The sequence below is a fragment of the Salmo salar genome, chromosome 03 (assembly GCF_965601325.2).
Source record: "Salmo salar chromosome 03, fSalSal1, whole genome shotgun sequence".
In the NCBI taxonomy this organism is placed as follows: Eukaryota; Metazoa; Chordata; class Actinopteri; order Salmoniformes; family Salmonidae; genus Salmo; species Salmo salar.
This window is the reverse complement of record NC_138293.1, coordinates 4,399,882-4,423,132: the sequence shown is the minus strand read 5'-3', so window position 1 is coordinate 4,423,132 and position 23,251 is coordinate 4,399,882. Positions and strand designations below refer to the sequence as shown.

At 44.2% G+C, this 23,251-nt stretch overlaps 1 protein-coding gene across 5 annotated transcripts in view; it reads right to left on the bottom strand.

The window, feature by feature from the left end:
• The window catches only part of ankrd12 (ankyrin repeat domain 12), a 52,601-nt gene extending 32,073 nt beyond the window's left edge, over positions 1–20,528 (bottom strand). For 4 of the 5 annotated variants that reach the window (XM_045714421.2, XM_045714422.2, XM_045714423.2 and 1 more), the window contains exon 1: positions 20,362–20,528. The gene's annotated coding sequence lies outside the window, so the exon portion shown is untranslated. Of the gene's footprint in view, positions 1–10,988; positions 11,039–20,361 lie in introns of all 5 variants that reach the window. The other variant, XM_082973199.1, reaches the window with a different exon arrangement.
• Between the last annotated feature and the right edge of the window lie 2,723 nt (positions 20,529–23,251).

Sequence of the window (23,251 nt, the reverse complement as noted above, 5' to 3'; positions counted from 1 at the left end):
TACAGGCTCAAAATGGCCAGAAACAACGCTGTGTACTACTCCCTTCACAGAACAGCGCAAACTGGCTCTAACCAGAATAGAAAGAGGAGAGGGAGGCCCCGGTGCACAACTGAGCAAGAGGACAAGTACATTAGTGTGTCTAGTTTGAGAAACAGACACATCACAAGTCCTCAACTGGCAGCGTCACCCGCAAAACACCAGTCTACACATCAACAGTGAGGAGGCGACTCCGGGATGCTGCCCTTCTAGGCAGAGTTCCTCTGTCCAGTATCAACAGTGAGGAGGCGACTCCGGGATGCTGCCCTTCTAGGCAGAGTTCCTCTGTCCAGTATCAACAGTGAGGAGGCGACTCCGGGATGCTGGCCTTCTAGACAGAGTTCCTCTGTCCAGTATCAACAGTGAGGAGGCGACTCCGGGATGCTGCCCTTCTAGGCAGAGTTCCTCTGTCCAGTATCAACAGTGAGGAGGCGACTCCGGGATGCTGGCCTTCTAGGCAGAGTTCCTCTGTCCAGTATCAACAGTGAGGAGGCGACTCCGGGATGCTGCCCTTCTAGGCAGAGTTCCTCTGTCCAGTATCAACAGTGAAGAGGCGACTCCGGGATGCCGGCCTTCTAGGCAGAGTTCCTCTGTCCAGTATCAACAGTGAAGAGGTGACTCCGGGATGCCGGCCTTCTAGGCAGAGTTCCTCTGTCCAGTATCAACAGTGAGGAGGAGACTCCGGGATGCCGGCCTTCTAGGCAGAGTTCCTCTGTCCAGTATCAACAGTGAAGAGGTGACTCCGGGATGCCGGCCTTCTAGGCAGAGTTCCTCTGTCCAGTATCAACAGTGAAGAGGCGACTCCGGGATGCCGGCCTTCTAGGCAGAGTTCCTCTGTCCAGTATCAACAGTGAAGAGGCGACTCCGGGATGCCGCCCTTCTAGACAGAGTTCCTCTGTCCAGTATCAACAGTGAAGAGGCGACTCCAGGATGCTGCCCTTCTAGGCAGAGTTCCTCTGTCCAGTATCAACAGTGAGGAGGCGACTCCGGGATGCTGGCCTTCTAGGCAGAGTTCCTCTGTCCAGTATCAACAGTGAGGATGCGACTCCGGGATGCTGCCCTTCTAGGCAGAGTTCCTCTGTCCAGTATCAACAGTGAGGATGCGACTCCGGGATGCTGGCCTTCTAGGCAGAGTTCCTCAGTCCAGTATCTGTGTTCTTTTGCCCATCTTAATCTTTCCTTTTTATTGGCCAGTCTGAGATATGGCTTTTTCTTTGCAACTCTGCCTAGAAGGTCAGCATCCCGGAGTCGCCTCTTCACTGTTGACGTTATGACTGGGGTTTTTGTGACTACTACGACTTCCCCTTGTAGCCAATTCAATTGCAGAAATTCCAGTAGAGATTATTTGGAAATTCCGTTAGAAATTTGATAACTGATTTAAACACTCAGGTAGATGTTTTCCAAAGACCCCTTTTCTATATGTTAGACCAGAAATCAAAGCCGTTGCTTATGCATCATTTTTGTCTTAATTTATAATAATAATAATAATAATAATAATAATACTCAGCTTTCATTAGACATACTCCTATGAACTTCCCATGTTGGTGCTCATAGGTCCTTGTGACAGACTAGGATTTGAACCCGGGTCTCCTGCATGCTAAAGACTACTAAACCCAGTGAGGTAAAGCCAATACCTCGGGACCCAAATCTCCAAGTTTCAAACAAGATAATTTTCTAAACAAAAATCCTCAGAAAAGGGAGGACCAATCCACAAGAATTATGATTTCAACAGAATTAGACATTTAGATTGTATAGCCCCAAAGCTCTTCAGTTCTAATCCTCTACACAGCGGAGTGACACTAATACGCTGAATGAGACGCTGCATTAGACTAAACAGCATGTCACGTGGGTAAAAATCTGTATGCTGCTGGAAGGGCATGGCGAGCTCTTTTATCCTGCGCTGGCTGTCAGAGTAAAATGGGGTAGGTCTTTGTCACAAACACTCCCCGTCAGACCTCCTGTAGAGTGGTAGGATGGAGGCAAGAGCAAAAGCCTGATTACTGAGAGGATAGAGAAGAGGGAGGAGAGAAGACGAGTGGGGGGGGTGGAGGTTAAAGTGGGGAAGGGAGGAGGGACAACAATGAATGCTGCAGCCTCACACGGACTTAAAAACACAGCGAGAGAGAGAAAAAAACAAGTGCACACACACACACACACACACACACACACACACACACTACTTGAACATGTAGCCAGTAATCCACACATGTAGAGGCAGCACCAGGGAAGAGAGAAGTTACGTCACAAATGCCGCCCTATTTCCTTTACAGAGCTCTATGGGCAATGGTCAAAAGTAGTGCACTGGATATAGAACAAGTTGTCATTTGGGACACCTAACAGGGATCAAACAGACAGGCCGAGGGCCGATGCCAGACAGGGATCAAAACAGACAGGCCGAGGCTAGACAGGCCGAGGGTCGATGACAGACAGGGATCAAAACAGACAGGCCGAGGGCCGATGCCAGACAGGGATCAAAACAGACAGGCCGAGGGCCGATGCCAGACAGGGATCAAAACAGACAGGCCGAGGGCCGATGCCAGACAGGGATCAAACAGACAGGCCGAGGGCCGATGCCAGACAGGGATCAAACAGACAGGCCGAGGGTCGATGCCAGACAGGGATCAAAACAGACAGGCCGAGGGCCGATGCCAGACAGGGATCAAAACAGACAGGCCGAGGGCCGATGCCAGACAGGGATCAAAACAGACAGGCCGAGGGCCGATGCCAGACAGGGATCAAAACAGACAGGCCGAGGGCCGATGCCAGACAGGGATCAAAACAGACAGGCCGAGGGCCGATGCCAGACAGGGATCAAAACAGACAGGCCGAGGGCCGATGCCAGACAGGGATCAAACAGACAGGCCGAGGGTCGATGCCAGACAGGGATCAAACAGACAGGCCGAGGGTCGATGCCAGACAGGGATCAAACAGACAGGCCGAGGGCAATGCCATATGTATATCTGACCCTGATCACCACAACTACATAATACCGCACCATGTGACAAAGTTAATTAAACCAATGGGGTTCGATGGGGTTGAGGTCAGGGCTCTGCGCAGGCCAGTCAAGTACTTCCACACCGATCTCGACAAACCATTTCTGTATGGACCTCGCTTTGTGCACCTGGGCATTGTCATGCTGACAGGAAAGGGCCTTCCTCAATCTGTTGCCACAAAGTTGGAATCACAGAATAATTTAGAATGTTATTGTATGCTGTAGCGTTAAGATTTCCCCCAACTGGAACTAAGGGACCCAAACCATGAAAAACAGTCCCATACCATTATCCAAACTTTACAGTTGGCACTATGCATTGGGGGCAGGTAGCGGTACCTGGCACCTGCCAAACCCAGATTTGTCCATCGGACTGCCAGATGGTGAAAATGGAATCATCACTCCAGAGAATGTGTTTCCAGAGTCCAAAGGCAGCGAGCCTGACACCACTCCAGCCGACGCTTGGCATTGCGCATGGTGATCTTAGGCTTGTGTGCGGCTGCTCGACCGTGGAAACCCTTTTAACGAAGCTCCTGAAGAACAGTACTTGTGCTGAAGTTGCTTCCAGAGGCAGGTTGGAACTCTGTAGTGAGTGTTGCAACCGAGGACAGACCTTTTTTTCCTCTCTACGCGCTTCAGCGATCCTGTTCTGTGAGCTTGTGTGGACTAGCCGCTGTTGCTCCTAGATGTTTCCATTTCACAATAACAGCACTTACAGTTGACCGGGGGGGTAGCTCTAGGAGGGTAGACATTTTGACTGACTTGTTGGAAAGGTGGCATCCTATGACGGTGCCACGTTGAAAGTCACCGAGCGCTTCAGTAAAAGCCATTCTACTTGTTTGTCTAAGGAGATTGCATGGCTGTGTGCTCGATTTTATACACTTGTCAGCAACGGGTGTAGCTTAAATAACCGAATCCAATCATTTGAAGGGTTGTCCACACACACACACACACACACACACACACACACACCTCAACATAATTATCTCTCTGAGAACTACGGACAGTTCCAATAACTTCCTGGTATAGTTTCTACTCTGACATACACGGTCAACAGTGGGAGACCTTATGTACAGAGGCGTGTTTCTAAATGATGTCCAAACAATTGAATTGGCAACAGGTGGACTACAATCAATGAGTCCGACACAAAGGATATACTGCTTTGTCAAGACAAGGCCCAAATCCCTGTCATCAGCGTGAAGAAAAGATGGAGGAAAAAGTGTGGGGGGGGGGGGGGGTGGTAAATTACAGTATTATTGGCCAACGTGCAGACAACGGAAAACAAACAGGACGATCTACGATTAAGACTATCCTACCAACAGGTCTTTGAAATCTGTAATATCTAATGTTTCACAGAGACGTGGCTGGGCGACGACGCGGATAATATAGAGCTGGCTGGCTTCTCTGTGCATCGGCGGAACTAAGACGAACACAAAGATTGTGTCAAAGATTTTAAACTGAGAATTTGTGTCACTGGCCCAATAATCCTTAACGTCAAAGTAGAATTAGGTTCAGATTTTTAACCTTGTCAGCTTGGGGATTCGATCTAGCAACCTTTCAGTTACTGGCCCAACGCTCTAACCACTAGGCTACCTGCCGCCCCCATGTGGCAGGGCTTGAGAAATATTACGGACAACAAAAGGGAAACTCAACCACGAGCTGCCCAGTGACTAGAGCTTACCAAACGAGCTAAATGCCTTATACGCTCGCTTCGAGGCAAGCAACACTGAAGCATGCATGAGAGCACCAACTGTTCCGGACGACTGTATGATGATGTTCTCTGTAGCCGATGTGAACAGGACCTTAAAAACAGTTCAACATTCACAAACACACAGGGCCAGACGGATTACCAGGACGTGTACTCCGAGCATGCGCTGACCAACTGTCAAGCGTCTTCACTGACATTTTTAACCTCTCCCTGACCGAGTCTAATACCTACATGTTACAAATAGACCACCATAGTCCCTGTGCCCAAGAACACTAAGGTAACCTGCCTAAATGATTACCGCCCCGTAGCACTTACGTCAGTAGCGATGAAGTGCTTTGAAAGGCTGGTCATGGCTCGCATCAACACCATCATGCCAGAAACCCTACACCCACTCCAATACACATACCGCCCCAACAGATCCACAGACCAACGCAATCGCACTCCACACTGCTCTTTCCCACCTGGACAAAAAGGAACACCTGTGTGAGAATGCTGTTCATTGACTACAGCCCATAGTTAAGTACCCTGGGAGTAAACACATCCTTCTGCAACTGGATCCTGGACTTCCTGACAGGCCGCCCCCAGGTGGTAAGAGTAGGCAACAACACATCTGCCACGCTGATCCTCAACACTGGGGCCCCTCAAGGGTGCATGCGTAGTCCCCGCTTGTACTTCCTGTTCACCCACGACTGCATGGCCAGGCACGACTCCATCACCATCATTAAGTTTGCTGACGACACAACAGTGGTAGGCCTGATCACCGACAACGATGCGACAGCCTATAGGGAGGTGGTCAGAGACCTGGCAGTGTGGTGCCAGAACAACAATCTCTCCCTCAACATGATCAAGACAAAGGAGCCGATCGTGGACTACAGGAAAAGGCGGGCCGAACAGGCCCCCATTAACATCGACGGGGCTGTAGTGGGGCGGGTCGAGAGTTTCAAGTTCCTTGGTGTCCACATCGCCAACAAACTAACATGGTCCAATCAGTCGTTAAGAGGGCACAACACCCTTTCCCCCTCAGGAGACTGAAAAGATTTGGCACGGGTCCTCAGATCCTCAAAAGGCTCTACAGCTGCACCATCGAGAGCATCCTGATCGGTTGCATCACCGCCTGGTATGGCAATTGCTCGGCAGAGGGTAGTGCGTACGGCCCAGTACATTACTGGGGCCAAGCTTCCTGCCATCCAGGACCTATATACTATCCGGTGTCAGAGGAAGGCCCTAAAAATTGTCAGAGACTCCAGTCACCCAAGTCATAGACTGTTCTCTCTACTACCGCACGACAAGCGGTACCGATGCACCAAGTCTAGGTCCAAGAGGCTCCTTAACAGCTTCTACCCCTAAGCCATAAGACTGCTGAACAATTAATCAAATGACCACCGGACTTGTTTTTACACTGCTGCTTCTCGCTGTTTATTATCTATGGATAGTCACTTTACCCTACCTACATGTACAAATTACCTCCACTAACCTGTACTCCCTGCACATCAACTCGGTACCAGTACCCCCCTGTATATAACCTCGTTATTGTGTTACTTTTACTGAAAAGATTATCGTAACTCTTATTGAACTGCACTGTTGGTTAAGGGCTTGTCAGTAAGCATTTCACGGTAAGGTATTCAACTTGTTGTATTCAGTGCAGGTGACTAATAAAAAAAGTCTGAATTGATACTGCTCACACACACCACACACAGAGAGAGAGAGAACAGAGCGAGAGCGAGAAACACAGACCTAGAGAGAAAAAGTAACGGCGATGAAGGGAGAGAGCCATGAGAGATAAGAGTGTTAAACAAAACCAAGACTAACATATTCTGCTGTTGGCTAGACTAACATACTGCTGTGTAATCTGTAGCCCCCCCCCCCCCCCCACATCGCTCTCTGAACACACATTGGAAGCCTCACAGTTAGTCAGATGGGGGAGCTGAAGCCAACTGCAGGGCAGATAGGAAGTGTCTGTACTAACACTTTCGGTTTCACAACCTCATTCACACCCTGCTGCATTGAGCCAAGCACGCGCACCATCTCTCTCTCTGTGTGTGTGTGTGTGTGTGTGTGTGTGGACCTGAAGGCCTCACAAGGATAGTAAAACAAGGAAAGGACATTTCTCCCCACAAGAAAAAAAAAGTAATTTTAAGTTTAAAATGAAAGGTTAGGGGGGGGAATATGATTTTGAATAGGAATGAATTGTTTGGTGCCCACAAGGATAGTAAAACAAGTGTGTGTGTGTGTGTGTGTGTGTGTGTCAAAAGGTGGCCGGCCCAACAACTGCTGGAGATCAGACAATTCCTCTCGTTCAGTTGTGTTGAATCGTTGGTGATTTTGTCTCTCAGTTCATTTGGAGTAAGACGTCCGTGTTCGTCGACTAGTTCGGCGCTCCGAGTAGTGTGTGAAGTAGGCCATACAAACTGTCTGCTATTCAGCATCTTAGTTCATACTAACGGTTGTTGTTGTTGTACAAATGTGCATAATAGCTGTCTTTATAAAAAGGCTTAGATTAGAATATGGAGGACACATACATGGCCGTCAAAAGGTATAAAATAGGCATTAGGCTAACTGACCTGTGTAGGTGAAACAGTAAAAACAGAAAACGGATAGGGGGGAGGGGGGGGGGGGGGGGCTTTCCCCTAAAGAGAAAATACATGGTGTTCAAAAACTTTTTTTTTTTTAAAGAAGAAGATGTAGGTTTGTGTTGTCTGTGAATCAGTATGAGTAGTAGTTTCTTGTCCTGCGTGCCTAGTAGTAACAACACAAGTACATATCACAGGAAATGACTGCTTGGTGTGTTGTCAACACAGTGAGACAAACAGCATTACTATACTACTCTGAGCTGCTTACAATGACATCATGAAGTAATAAAATGAGTCCAAATGACAGGAATGTGGTCTGAAGAAAATAATTTTTTTTTTTTTTTTTTTAAAGTTGGCCCGGGAGTTTCACATAGAAATATATCATGTAGAACAGATGATTGTTCTGAAGGTTCAGAGAAATATATAATGTAGAACAGATGATTCTTCTTGCATGTTTGGAGGCTTGTTCAGAAAAACAACTAAGCCTTGCATAGTCAGAAATACACGATGTAACCTTGACGGTTCAGATAGAAATACATGATGTATATTGAGGAACACACACGATTCTTCGTAGCCAACTGTATACGTAACGGAGATCATTTAGAGTCACGCTTTCACGGTGAGGTAAAAAACCAACGTCACCCTCGGCCTTAAAAAAAAGAGAACTCCCACTCGATCTAGAAAATGATAAAAGACGTCGGTTTCCTCAAAAAGCGAGAAGTCTGTGGTACGAAGGCAACCAGGTAGGCCTTTTACATCGGTGTACAGTACGTACGGAGTGTTCTGTACATACCTGAACTAAATACAAGCCAGGCTATGGGACACTGAGGAGTGGGATCTAGACTTAACATTTATTCAGTCAGTGATTTTAGGTCGCAAAAATTATTTCTGTGGCATCAAGTAATATACATTTATTTTAAAAATCATATAAAAGTCATTCACAGCGGTTTATTTTTTTTAAAGTGTAATGACTAATGAGATGGTATTCAAGAAATACATTTCATCTTTTCATGCAATTGAAGAAATATATATATTTTTTTATGTGCAAACTAATCCAGTCCAGTCATGCATAATGGGTAGACAATTATGATATTGTTATATTTTACTGTTAAAATAAGAGCTCAAGAATTAGTGTTGTTTTTTTTCTCTCCCCAAAAGAGATGAATTTGCCTGCATCTTTATATGCACTAATATCATTAGGCTAATATATTTGGGGCTAATATATACCTGAGTAAGTGGAAACTCAAAACACAGCTAGATCACCAACTGTAAATATAATACCCACTGTTAGTAGCCATTTATTAAAAACAGTCAAACGTAAGCCTGCTGTCCAATGAGACCTCTGCAAACGGAACGGCCAATGTGAATAATCATTTTGTGTGCCAAGTATCTCAATGCCATATCAAATATTACATTTTAGTCATTTAGCAGACGCTCTTATCCAGAGCGACTTACAGTAGTGAATGCATACATTTCATGCATTTTTTTTTTGTACTGGCCCCCCGTGGGAATTGAACCCACAACCCTGGCGTTGCACACACCATGCTCTACCAACTGAGCCACAGGGAAGGCCAAATATCTTGGTTGTAAAATAGCTGCTATTGACAGTTGAAAAATACACATTATACCTACAGAAAGCTGAGAACCTCCCCACAACACGATAGCTGGGTTTTTGCCAACAATTGGATTTTAAAATGTTATAGGACCATGTAGAATGTGCAGCTCACAACAATGCAAACCCAATTGAAATTTACTCGCACAGCCAAGTCAAAGTGTTGCAAAATGCGACTGAATGGTTACAGTCTTGAGCCTGAGTGTGGGGGGGAGGGGTCATGAACGTAGGATGTGGGCGTAATAAGGTTTTAAATACAGTAGCAGAGACGGTGAAAATAGCTGAAACCAGTTCAAATGGGAAGCTGAGAAACATCTCTCCCACGGGAAGGAAAGGCCTCAGACGAATTGCGCTGGGAGGGGACAATTGGCAGGAAGAACACAGTACAAAAAGGACACATTGCTATGCCTAGTTATTTTTAAATCGAGTCGCAGAATGATTTTCAAATTGGTAGGGCTATACTTCTTCTCCATAAAAATACTCAAATAGTTATATTAGCATATAGCTTTTAAAAACAGTTACACAACGGGTGGGTCTAATCCTGGATGCTGATTGGTTAAAAACCGCATTCCAGCCGGTGTCTATTCCACAAGTTACCACCGGGCTAAATCTATGACGTTAAAAATGCCTATTTACTCAGTTCCATCTGCACATGAATCATCTCACATGAATCATCTCACATGAATCATCTCACATGAATCATCTCACATGAATCATCTCAATTCATCTCACATGAAATCATCTCACATGAATCGGAAGAAAAGCACGTCGTCGCCGTGTTTGGCAGTTCTTCAGTTTCAAGCTGAATGATCAAGGTGAGCCTGTAGAGTCACTTGGAGAATATGGAAACAGATTACTAAGGCAAAGGATGGCCAGACAACAAATCTCAGTCAACATTTACTAGTCTATTATCCTGAGGAGTTTGCTACTCTGGGAAAGAAAAGGTGGACACGCTGCTGTTCCTCGCCAGAAAGCTTTAGGTAGGCCTAAGACATGGTACCAAACAACTAAACCTACCACTCAAGTGGTGCTAGACTCGTAGTGGACTGGACCCTACCATTCAAGTGGTGCTAGACTCGTGGTAGTGGACTGGACCCTACCATTTAAGTGGTGCTAGACTCGTAGTGGACTGGACCCTACCATTCAAGTGGTGCTAGACTCGTGGTAGTGGACTGGACCCTACCATTTAAGTGGTGCTAGACTCGTGGTAGTGGACTGGACCCTACCATTTAAGTGGTGCTAGACTTGTAGTGGACTGGACCCTACCATTTAAGTGGTGTTAGACTCGTGGTAGTGGACGACTCTAGTGATCCATCAATGTATGCACTTACTTGACAAAACCAACAATTTAGTCAAGTGTTTACATTAGGTAGGTTTTTACATTGAGATCAAACAACCAATAGATGCCTTCGTACATAAACAGATAAGGGGGGGGGGTGGGCCCTGAGTAGGTGATCATCATGTTTATGTCTCCTTTCCCACAGGAACGGACAACATCAAACTACCAATGGATGTATGCCTATTAGGGTTGGCCCCATTTAGTCAACTGGTCGATTCCTTGGTGGACAAAGATATTTTTAAAATCGAGCAGAAGCAAATATATATTTTAAAAAACAAAATGTATGGCACACGATGACACCAGTCTGACTGAGGCCTGTCTGAATGTATGGCACACGATGACACCAGTCTGACTGAGGCCTGTCTGAATGAACGGCACACGATGACACCAGTCTGACTGAGGCCTGTCTGAATGTACGGCACACGATGACACCAGTCTGACTGAGGCCTGTCTGAATGTACGGCACACGATGACACCAGTCTGACTGAGGCCTGTCTGAATGTACGGCACACGATGACACCAGTCTGACTGAGGCCTGTCTGAATGTACGGCACACGATGACACCAGTCTGACTGAGGCCTGTCTGAATGTACGGCACACGATGACACCAGTCTGACTGAGGCCTGTCTGAATGTACGGCACACGATGACACCAGTCTGACTGAGGCCTGTCTGAATGGCAAACTTGTATCAGCAGTAGTATTTCTGTTAATCCATTCAATATAGTTATATTACCGTCTTAACGTTGTCGTTGTAAGAGTGGACATGTTTGCAGAGCGCACAACCTAGACAACACAAAAAGTTTGGGTTTATTTTAATTGACAAATTATTGACAAATTATTCATTATTTTGTTTGGAGCGCTCCTGTCAAATCTTTGAGTAAGAAACACACACCTGATTACACAGAAGTAGACCTAGTCTATCTGGCCTGCGTGCAAATGTAGGCCTATAAAATGTGTCCCTTTGGGGGATATGATACCATTTCTGATGGTCTTAAAAACTCACCATTAAAAATGTGGAGCTTCTCAAAGTAATATTTCCTTCACCTCAAAACAGCAAGTAAACAAAATTCTGTTTCTGCATCCTTTGAGAATGACAATCGTTAATCAACGTAGCCTATAGGAAAAAAATCTTCCCAGCTCTCTCCCTTTCGATGACCACTGAGCACAAAGGGGGGGAGTCTAACTTGCAACAATGTATTGAATATTCTGGGGCCTCAGAGTTTCCTGAGCCAGTGACAGACACAGCTGTAGACTATTTGAGCAAGTGATAAGAAGTAAATCAGGAAACTCTGAGGCCCCAGAATATTCAATACATTGTTGCAAGTTTGCTAACATGAGCTTTGGGCTAGACCAAGTTGATACAATGTTGCAAGTTAGTTGCAGACAGGCCATGAGTAGCAAATGTGATTTATAGGATCTTATATATATATATATAAATAAATAATAAATATATATATATTCTACCTGCAGTCTGCAATGTTTTTATTTGTTTGTTTATGTAGGCTATTTCTTACATAGTTGGCAATAGAAGTTACTTATAGATTTGTAGAATTTTCCTTTAGATATAGTGTTGATTAACCACATAACATATATATTTTGAGATATGAAGACCTTTACTATAAATGAAATGAAACTGTTCCAGTAAAATGTGCATATGGAAATCATAAGTGGTACACAGATCAGTAGAAATGTTAGTGTAACTTGGCCCTCCAAATGGAAAAGGTTTCCGACCTCCGGTGAAGCCAGTTACCGGCAACTTCAGGAGCTTAAAGGCAGAATCTGAAGGTGGCAGAAGCTTCATTGTTGTCTGGTGAGGACCTGCCTTACAACAGGCCTACAAGGCCTCAGTCCAGCCTCTCTCAGCCTATTGCGGACAGTCTGAGCACTGACGGAGGGATTGTGCGTTCCTGGTGTAACTCGGAGCTTAAAGGCAGAATCTGAAGGCCGGCAGCGGGAGGGTTGGGAACAAGTTTCTTTCTGGTTAGGCTATATTTATCTCTGACCAATTGATTGGTCAAAAGAACAGACGACTCTGTCAACTAAGATTTTTGTTGTTGTTGACGGGACATCCCTAATGTCTATGTAAACAGTTAAAAAGGTTGTGAAGATAATGGTGTGTAAAAACGATGGTGGAAGACCCCGTACGGAGTGGAAACTGAAACGCTTAAAACCACGATCGCTTTGTTCCTGTCGCCATTTCCACAGCTGAGTGAGGGTTGAAATCTGGTGTATAAGGTAAAATGTGCCATTTAAAATAATAATGTTTCCTTTTATCCAAAGCACCATGCTGTACCAACTAAGCTACAGAGGAGTTTAGTCTATGAATCGTTTCCTTATAAGGCCTTGAATAGAAGGGAATAGAAGGGCTACAGGTGGATTCAAATATATTATATATATAATTATATTTTAAATGTAACCTTTATTTAACTAGGCAAGTCGGTTAAGAACAAATTCTTATTTACAATGACTGCCTACCCCGGGTCAAACCCTAACGACGCTGAGCCAATAGTACGCCACCCTATGGGACTCCCAATCACAGCCGGTTGCGCTACAGCCTGGAATTGAACCAGGTTGTCTGTAGTGATGCCTTTTAGAATGCTGCGCCACTCTTGAGCCCACGTCAGGTAGAATCATAACGTTCTACTTAATATTCGTGACCTCCCTCCAACATGTGAACACGTTTCTATGTTCTGTAGTAAAAAAATAAAAAATAAAAGAAGAGAAGAGAAGTGTTTAATGACATCATCAGTGTGCGTCGTGTGATTTTAACTATTCATGAGTAGGCATTGTCTACTAATTGGTTGATGAGGTCATTGGAAACACTCATCTTCTGTCATTTTCTTTTAACATAAAAACATGCCATTTCACATGTGTTAATGTTGGGGGAGGTGCTGAGATGAATATGAAGTAGAACATTTTAGAAATGCCCCTTTAAAAAAAAAAATCCGTTTTACTGATATTGGAGGCATTAATACTAAATTACTAAGAAATGAATCCAAATAAGGCAAAACAGGGCATTATACTCTTTGTGAGAGTCCAAGATGAATTGCAAGTAATTGCCATTGCTTATTGGTTGTTACTGAAACCAACGTAAATTTAGATTAACAGATTTTAAAAAAAAAATCTATTTCTAGTTAGTTTTCTGTTGTTGCACGAACTGCGTCTCAATTCACCACATCTGAAAATATCACCGTTCTGCATGTGCAGTGAAAGGTGGCTGAGCTTGAGTGGCGTTTACCAGACAATGAGACACCACAAACAATTTTAAAAAAATAAAATAAAAAAATAATTGGTCTTCTCGTGAAAAGGAGCAAAGCACCCGAATGGTTTAGCCTACAAAAGATGACTCTCATGAACACGATGTTGTTCTTCGTTTTGCTCTACGACCCTCACAAAGCACCACAGGACTTGTCTGAAGGCATTGAAGCGTCTTCTGCCAACTTCTGTCTGTAGCATCCAAACAGTTAAGGCTACGGGCTAAAATTACCTATCTGTGGAAAAGTGAGCGTCTCACAAACACATATAGTACCAGTCTAAAGTTTGGACACGCCTACTCATTCGAGGGTTTTAATTTAGTTTTACTATTTTCTACATTGTAGAATAATAGCGAAGACATCAAAACTATGAAATAACACATATTGAATGATGTAGTAACCAAAAAAAGTACTTAAAAATATACATTTTCTATTTGAGATTCTTCAAAAGTAGCCACCCTTTGCCTTGATGACAGCTTTGCACACTCAGCATTCTCTCAACCAGCTTCATGAGAAATCATTTTCCAACAGTCTTGAAGGAGTTCCCACATATGCTGAGCACTTGTTGGCTGCTTTTCCTTTTTTGGTTAGTACAGGATTTCCTGTTTTATTTAATAGTTGATGTCTTCAATGTTATTCTACAATGTAGAAAATATACTGCTCAAAAAAATAAAGGGAACACTAAAATAACACATCCTAGATCTGAATGAATGAAATAATCTTATTAAATACTTTTTTCTTTACATAGTTGAATGTGCTGACAACAAAAATCACACAAAAATAAATCAATGGAAATCCAATTTATCAACCCATGGAGGTCTGGATTTGGAGTCACACTCAAAATTAAAGTGGAAAACCACAATACAGGCTGATCCAACTTTGATGTAATGTCCTTAAAACAAGTCAAAAGGAGGCTCAGTAGTGTGTGTGGCCTCCACGTGCCTGTATGACCTCCATACAATGCCTGGGCATGCTCCTGATGAGGTGGCGGATGGTCTCTTGAGGGATCTCCTCCCAGACCTAGACTAAAGCATCCGCCAACTCCTGGACAGTCTGTGGTGCAACGTGGCGTTGATGGATGGAGCGAGACATGATGTCCCAGATGTGCTCAATTGGATTCAGGTCTGGGGAACGGGCGGGCCAGTCCATAGCATCAATGCCTTCCTCTTGCAGGAACTGCTGACACACTCCAGCCACATGAGGTCTAGCATTGTCTTGCATTAGGAGGAACCCAGGGCCAACCGCACCAGCATATGGTCTCACAAGGGGTCTGAGGATCTCATCTCGGTACCTAATGGCAGTCAGGCTACCTCTGGTGAGCACATGGAGGGCTGTGCGGCCCCCCAAAGAAATGCCACCCCACACCATGACTGACCCACCGCCAAACCGGTTATGCTGGAGGATGTTGCAGGCAGCAGAACGTTCTCCACGGCGTCTCCAGACTCTGTCACGTGTGCTCAGTGTGAACCTGCTTTCATCTGTGAAGAGCACAGGGCGCCAGTGGCGAATTTGCCAATCTTGGTGTTCTCTGGCAAATGCCAAATGCCCTGCACGGTTGGGCTGTAAGCACACCTGTGGACATCGGGCCCTCATACCACCCACATGGAGTCTGTTTCTGACCGTTTGAGCAGACACATGCACATTTGTGGCCTGCTGGAGGTCATTTTGCAGGGCTCTGGCAGTGCTCCTCCTGCTCCTCCAAACACAAAGGCGGAGGTAGCGGTCCTGCTGCTGGGTTGTTGCTCTCCTACGGCCTCCTCCACGTCTCCTGATGTACTGGCCTGTCTCCTGGTAGCGCCTCCATGCTCTGGACACTACGCTGACAGACATAGCAAACAATGCGAGCTGTGGCAAGAAGGATGTGCCATCCTGGATGAGCTGCACTACCTGAGCCACTTGTGTGGGTTGTAGACTCCGTCTCATGCTACCACTAGAGTGAAAGCACCGCCAGCATTCAAAAGTGACCAAAACATCAGCCAGGAAGCATAGGAACTGAGAAGTGGTCTGTGGTCACCACCTGCAGAACCACTCCTTTATTGGGGGTGTCTTGCTAATTGCCTATAATTTCCACCTGCTGTCTATTCCATTTGCACAACAGCATGTGAAATGTATTGTCAATCAGTGTTGCTTCCTAAGTGGACAGTTTGATTTCACAGAAGTGTGATTGACTTGGAGTTTCATTGTGTTGTTTAAGTGTTCCCTTTATTTTTTTGAGCAGTGTAGTATAAAAAATAAAAATAAAAATAAAAACTTGGATGAGTAGGTATCCAAACATTTGACTGGTACTGTATATGTAGGTTGTTTTGCTCTAGGACACCCACAAGCCTTACAAGACTCGTCTGCAGGTCCCCGGTAAATAAAAAAAGAAGTATACAGTGCATTCGGAAAGTATTCAGACCACTTGACTTTTTCCACAATTTGTTACGTTACGGCCTTATTCTAAAATTGATGGGGGGGGGGGGGGGGGGAAATCCTCAATCTACACACAACAATTCGTCAAAAATTAAAAAACAGAAATATATTATTTTTGAAATTGAGCTCAGGTGCATCCTGTTTCGATTGATCATCCTTCAGATGTTTCTACAACTTGATTGGAGTCCACCTGTGGTAAATTCAATTGATTGGACATGACTTGGAAAGACACACACACACACACACACACACACACACACACACACACACACACACACACACACACACACACACACACACACACACACACACACACACACACACACACACACACACAAACACACAAACACACAAACACACAAACACACAAACCATGAGGTAGAAGCAATTGTCGATAGAGCTCCGAGAAAGGATTGTGTCGAAGCACAGATCTGGGAAGGGTACTAAAACATTTCTGCAGCATTGAAGATCCCCAAGAACACAGTGGCCTCCATCATTCTTAAAAATGGAAGAAGTTTGGAACCAACCAAGAGACTCTTAGAACTGGCCGCTCTGGCACACTGAGCAATCGGGGGAGAAGGGCCATGGTCAGGGAGGTGACTAAGAACCCAATGGTCACTCTGTCAGAGCTCCAGAGTTCCTCTGTGGAGATGGGAGAACCTTCCAGAAGGACAACCATCTCTGCAGCACTCCACCAATCAGGCCTTTATGGTAGAGTGGCCAGCTGGAAGCCACTTCAGTAAAAGGCACCTGCAGGACTCTCAGACTATGAGAAACAAGATTCTCTGGTCTGATGAAACCAAGATTGAACTCTTTGGCCTGAATGAATCCCTACAGCGAAGCATGGCAGTGGCAGCATCATGCTGTAAGGATGTTTTTCAGCGGCAGGGACTGGGAGACTAGTCAGGATCGAGGGAAAGATGAACTGAGCAAAGTACAGAGAGATCCTTGATGAAAAGCGTTCTGGAACAGGTTAGGACATCAGACTGGGGTAAAGGTTCACCTTCCAACAGGACAACGACCTGACAACAATTTCTTTAAAAAAAATGTTTTTGCTTTGTCATTATGGGGTATCGTGTGTAGATTGAGGGGGAAAAAAACAATTTCATCCATTTTAGAATAAGGCTGTAACGTAACAAAATGTGGAAAAAGTCAAGGGGTCTGAATACTTTCAGAACACACTGTGTTGACAGTCATTAAAATCAACAAGTAGTTTTGAATGCTGAACAACAAATGAATTAGTGGGTGATGATGATTTCAGATAAAAAGTGAGGGGAGAAAAAGGAAAACACTGCCCCCCCCCCCCTTATCGATAGTAGGTGGTAGAAGCCTAGTTTCCCTTCTGGCTCAGCTCAGGTGCCTACAAAAGACATCATTTACAAACAAAAACACACAGAGAAAGGTCAGCTCAGACAGATCCAGATCAGAGAGGCCCAGCCCATAAGCAGATTTTAATTTAGAATGGATAATGAATGTGTTACTGCCACAAATGTTAACGCATCGAGTCGTTCCTCTAATCAAACCGAATTGTTTCAAACAAAAAAAAACGTTATCATTCCTGTATCTTGATACGCATCGAATCGTCTTGAAAGGGAAAGATGCACATCCCTACTAGATATGTACATAACGGCAGGGTAAAGTGACTAGGCATCAGGATAGATAATCATAAGAGAACAGAGTAGCAACCGCATACGAGAGCGTGCGGGCGTGTTGTGTCGGTATGAGTGTGTATGTGAATTAGGGCCGGGACGATACCAGTATCGCACTATTTGTTTGTATCGTGACAGGGAAACAAAAACAATAAAGGGGATTTAACTTCTTAAGGAAAACAGCACTCATGTTGGAAACAAATGTCATTATGATGTCATCCAGAGTCACATGGATTCATTTCCCATGCACACAATATTTTACATACAGGAACAGAGTGCAATCTGCCTCGTGTTATCATTTTGGGGGGGGGGGGGAATATTGCGATACTGGTATCATACCAGCCCTAAATGTGTGTGGATTTTGTGTGAGTGTCATGCATACAAAAATGTGATTATTGTGGATAGTGAGATTAGGAGCGGCAGGAAGCCTAGTGGTTAGAGCTTTTGGCCAGTAACCGAATGGTTGCTAGATCGAAATACCGAGCTGACAAGGTCAAAATCTGTCGTTCTGCCCCTGAACAAGGCAGTTAACCCACTGTTCCTAGGCTGTCATTGTAAATAAGAATGTGTGCTTAACTGACTTGCCTAGTTAAATAAAGATTACATTTAAAAAATAAAATAAGTTTGATTAAAACTTTGACATGCTTTGGAAGAAGACAGATTTCCCTAATAATCCTGTTTTCATGGACATATTTGAGATCAGGCTACCTGACAGCACCGATAAATGCAGAAAATCACCAATCAAAACAAACATTCTAGCAAATCAAAACATGTTATTTTTGGGAAGCATATTTGATTCTGAGTTTGGACATATAAAGTACATGTGAAAACTACTTTTAAAAGAAGCATATATTCAGCTGTTCCAAGTACAACTCACTTGCAAAGAGGGAAGCTTGCTTGGCTGGTGCATGGGCAAATCAAACGCACCGCTGGAATGGCCGATTAAGGTATTTACATGTCCTAATAATTTGAAAGATTGCTCAGAAAACCAGGTGTTTTTAAATCGGCATATGCTTACTTCCGATTATGACTTTACGCCGATTTAAGATAAGCAGAGTACGGTGTTTACATGACTATTGCATAAACTGCCATAATAAGTTCAATATGTAAAATGTACTCGTGATAATGTACTTGTGATAGTGAGTTTTAAGTACTTGGTACTACAGTAACACAAATGAGGAACATAATGTGACTACAAAATACAATTTAAATGTAGTGATGACCACCAAGTTAGACAGACATTCAAACCAGAATTCTGTCATCGAGCTAAATAACAATTGAGGGTGGTATCAAAGGCCCATTTTTAAAGTATATAGGGAAATATATAGGACTAGTATTTTAGGGGGGGGTTGTTTTCAACATGTTAGGTGTTTAAGACAAACCCTAGGGTTAGTCACTATGCATTCTGTAATTAACTTCTTTATTACACACACATTACTATGCTTTGATTATTTAGGGTTGAAGGCGTATAGCTATATTTTGTAGTAGGAAAAAGGTGAAGCTATTTAGATAAACGGAGCCCTACTTGCAACTAAATTCCTAGATTCAGTGTCATCATCATTGCTCACTGAAGACAATAGCGGGATATCAATTTCAACCTGTATTGCACTGATATTAGGCTATAAAAAAATACTGCAACAGCATGCGAGGGTAAAAATGACATCACCCTTGATTTGATATTTCATCACACTTCATGGAGCCAGTTCATTCTGCAACCATTGTGGCTGTAACAATGTACAATGTATTTATTCTGTCATTGTCATGAACGAGAGATGTTAAGTAATATTCAGCTATACATCTGCACGGGTGGCTTGGTTTTGTATAGGATCTGAGGGAGTACATATGTTTTGATACGTCCTTTAGACAAAAGGTTTCCACGGTCACACCAGACAGACAGACAGCGGTTCAACCAACACACCCCCAAATGCTTGGCTTGGTACCTTGGGCTGTACTGTTGTCAGATTTACAAATAGCAAATAATTATCATTGTTATTATTATTATTATTATGTGCGTTTTACACATCCAATGTGGCAAATATTGGACGTTTTAAATGTATATGGACATAAATGACGCGAATACAGTTAGCTTGCTAGCTAGCTAGGGTTAACGTAGATAGTTTTCAGAGAATAGCATGCTTACGTTACGTTCAGCGCTGAAATCCTTGTAATGAGGGCTACAGTAGTTAGCTAACGTTAGCTATTCCTTCTGAGGTGGCGAACCAGCTACGTTGCACAATGTGGCGAGTTTGCTACATGGCGAACGTCTGGTCATTTTACTGTGCAACATGGTCTGTTGCGAAAAGGAGTTAGATATTATTTTGTATCGTTCAATGTGTAGTTACATGGAAAACAAAACCATCCCGTGTAGACAAAAGCCCGCTGAGGCGAATGCCCTATCACCGTTTCCCCCCCTCCCCTGTGCTAGCAAGCTTGCAACGAACAGGCTAGCTGAAGCTAACTAGTTAGCCAGTTGTCAACCAGCTTTTGCCCTCGACACATAGCCACGCACGCTACAATTCTTCATATTCTTGACGTAAAAGCAACTTTACCAACATAAGTAAAACACCTGTTACTAAATGCGTATATAAAAAGTACGTGACATACAACTCCAAAAACACGTTGTGGAATAGCTAATATTAAATTTCCCGAAAACAGCTACGTCAAAGTTGGTTAGCATGCTAGCTAGCTCTCCAACTAGCCAGAAGACTGAGTTTTTTATTTTATTTTTTTACCTATGATCATAGGCAATCAAATCTAAATAAATAAATATAAACAATAACTTTCTGCTTACCTTATCAATAGCGTTCAGGTTCTGCCTGTTCATTCGTTTTTCAGATCTACGTATCTGTAAAACAGTAAATTTCCCCACCAAAAAAATATAATATTGAACATTAACAGTAGCTATGCCTACGGCTGTATGACGTCCCGTTCCAGTTTTATCGTTGGGTTTGAAAACATCCTTCGTCTTCAAGAAGAAGAAGAAGAAGAACCTCCCCCCCACGTCGATCCCATTGGCCGAGAAAAGTCATGTGATCACATAAATCCTGTCTATCTTTAAATCTATATATATATATATATAAATAAAAAGAGAGTCTACTGTATGCTGGATAATAGGTATGTCAAGCTATTTACCACATTTTAAACATTTCCCGGAATAAAAATAATCTTCGTTAGGGTAGTATGTAGATTTAAAGTCGTGTTTTAATTGCGTGTATAGATACCGAAAAAGTGAGTATTTTGTAAGTCAACTTTTGGGCTGCATTTAGGAGAGAGAGAGAGAGGAGAGAGAGAGAGAGGGGGTGGGTGGGGGGTGGGTGACGCTGGGGACTTGACGTCATCTTTTTCCGCTTCACTCTGCGGATTGGGAATATTTTTCGAACATGTCGGATGAAGACATAACAGAGAGGTAATCTGACTAGGTGCATTCAATTGTCATTTATCTGAACGCATAGACACTGTATTCTAGTTCCGTCAATGTGTTGCATCATTCTCGTCGCTCTATCTACGTCGAATTGTTGTGGCGCAGTGATATTTGCATTATGTGGGTATTAAAGCGCATGCGCGATGGGAGAACATTATGAAAGATTGTCTATTATATTGACAAGAGATTCGAGTGCCCGCTCTAACAATGGAAATACATGTCCTCAAAGATGGAAGGCATGAGGGAGGGGGGACCATTCTAGCCAATGAGAGGGTAGATACGCGTGTGTACAGGCCATAGAGATAGATATAGGACTCATCTTTGTATCTGTGTCATTATAGCGGCTGTGACGCTGTTGCATTGAAAGCTATCTCCATTTTCTTCTTCATTGGCTGATAATTCTCTACTCATAGGTATCCCCATCCATTTGACACATTTAAAATTGTGGAAGGCCTCAATTGCAATGTCCATACTAAAAGCTTCTATCTCTATGACAACAGACAACTCTGATATAAAGTCGTTTTTCCCCAAACTTGCCAAAATGCCACATGCGTCTAGCCTGAAGACTCACGGTACACTGTGACGTCTTATGTCATCTTCACAGAGTCTTGCTGCGCTACTGAACAGACAAGTGAACTTTCTACTGGTGTCGCCCCAGCCTCCCGCCTGCTGTGTACCGAAGTCCTCCTAGCAGGCAAGGGCAAAGTACACTGGCTACCAGTGTCCTAGCTAGTAGACAGTGTACTTTAGCTGGCTAACCAGCTAGCACACAGTGTCCTTCGCTCCCGCTTGCCAAACACGTGGCCTCGCTGTCGTTACAGAACTGCGGGAAAACAGCCCAACAGGCGGGGGCAAAGGACACCTGTGTCCTAGCTATCTCTAGTTAGTTACCTATTTTGCCTGCTATGTACCAGAGTCGTAGCTAGCTACCTATCCCGCCACCTGCTTGCAGTGTACCGGAGTCATAGCTAGCTAGCTAGCAGCCAGTGTCCTAAATGCCTGGCGAACAACTGCCCTTGTTTACAGAACTGCGGGAAAACAGTGCCCGACAGGCGAGGGCGAAGGACACTGTCTACCGGTGTGCTAGCTAGCTACCTATCCCGCCACCTGCTTGCAGTGTTCCCGGAGTCCTAGCATGCTAACTAGCTAGCTAGCACCCAGTGTCCTTAATGCCTGCCGAACAACTGCCCTTGTTTACAGAACTGCGGGAAAACAGTGCCCGACAGGCGAGGGCGAAGGACAGTCTGCCTCTTCTTCTGTGGGTTTATCGGCGGTTGGCATCCAGTGGTGCATTACCGCCACCTACTGTACTGCTCCCGCCTGTGTACCGGAGTCCTAGCTTAAAAATGGACCAATAGAAGCATAAAGAGGGTTTCCTGCAGATTTATTTTTTATTTATTTATTTCACCTTTATTTAACCAGGTAGGCAAGTTGAGAACAAGTTCTCATTTACAATTGCGACCTGGCCAAGATAAAGCAAAGCAGTTCGACAACATACAACAACACAGAGTTACACATGGAGTAAAACAAACATACAGTCAATAATACAGTAGAAAAATAAGTCTATATACAATGTGAGCAAATGAGGTGAGATAGGGGAGGTAAAGGCAAAAAGGCCATGGTGGCAAAGTAAATACAATATAGCAAGTAAAACACTGGAATGGTAGATTTGTAGTAGAAGAAAGTGCAAAATAGAAATAGAAATAATGGGGTGCAAAGGAGCAAAATAAATAAATACAGTAGGGGAAGAGGTAGTTGTTTGGGCTAAATTATAGATGGGCTATGTACAGGTGCAGTGATCTGTGAGCTGCTCTGACAGCTGGTGCTTAAAGCTAGTGAGGGACATAAGTGTTTCCAGTTTCAGAGATTTTTGTAGTTCGTTCCAGTCATTGGCAGCAGAGAACTGGAAGGAGAGACGGCCAAAGGAGGAATTGGCTTTGGGGGTGACCAGAGAGATATTCCTGCTGGAGCGCGTGCTACAGGTGGGTGCTGCTATGGTGACCAGTGAGCGGAGATAAGGGGGGACTTTACCTAGCAGGGTCTTGTAGATGACCTGGAGCCAGTGGGTTTGGCGACGAGTATGAAGCGAGGGCCAGCCAACGAGAGTGTACAGGTCGCAGTGGTGGGTAGTATATGGGGCTTTGGTGACAAAACGGATGGCACTGTGATAGACTGCATCCAGTTTGTTGAGTAGGGTATTGGAGGCTATTTTGTAAATGACATCGCCGAAGTCGAGGATCGGTAGGATGGTCAGTTTTAC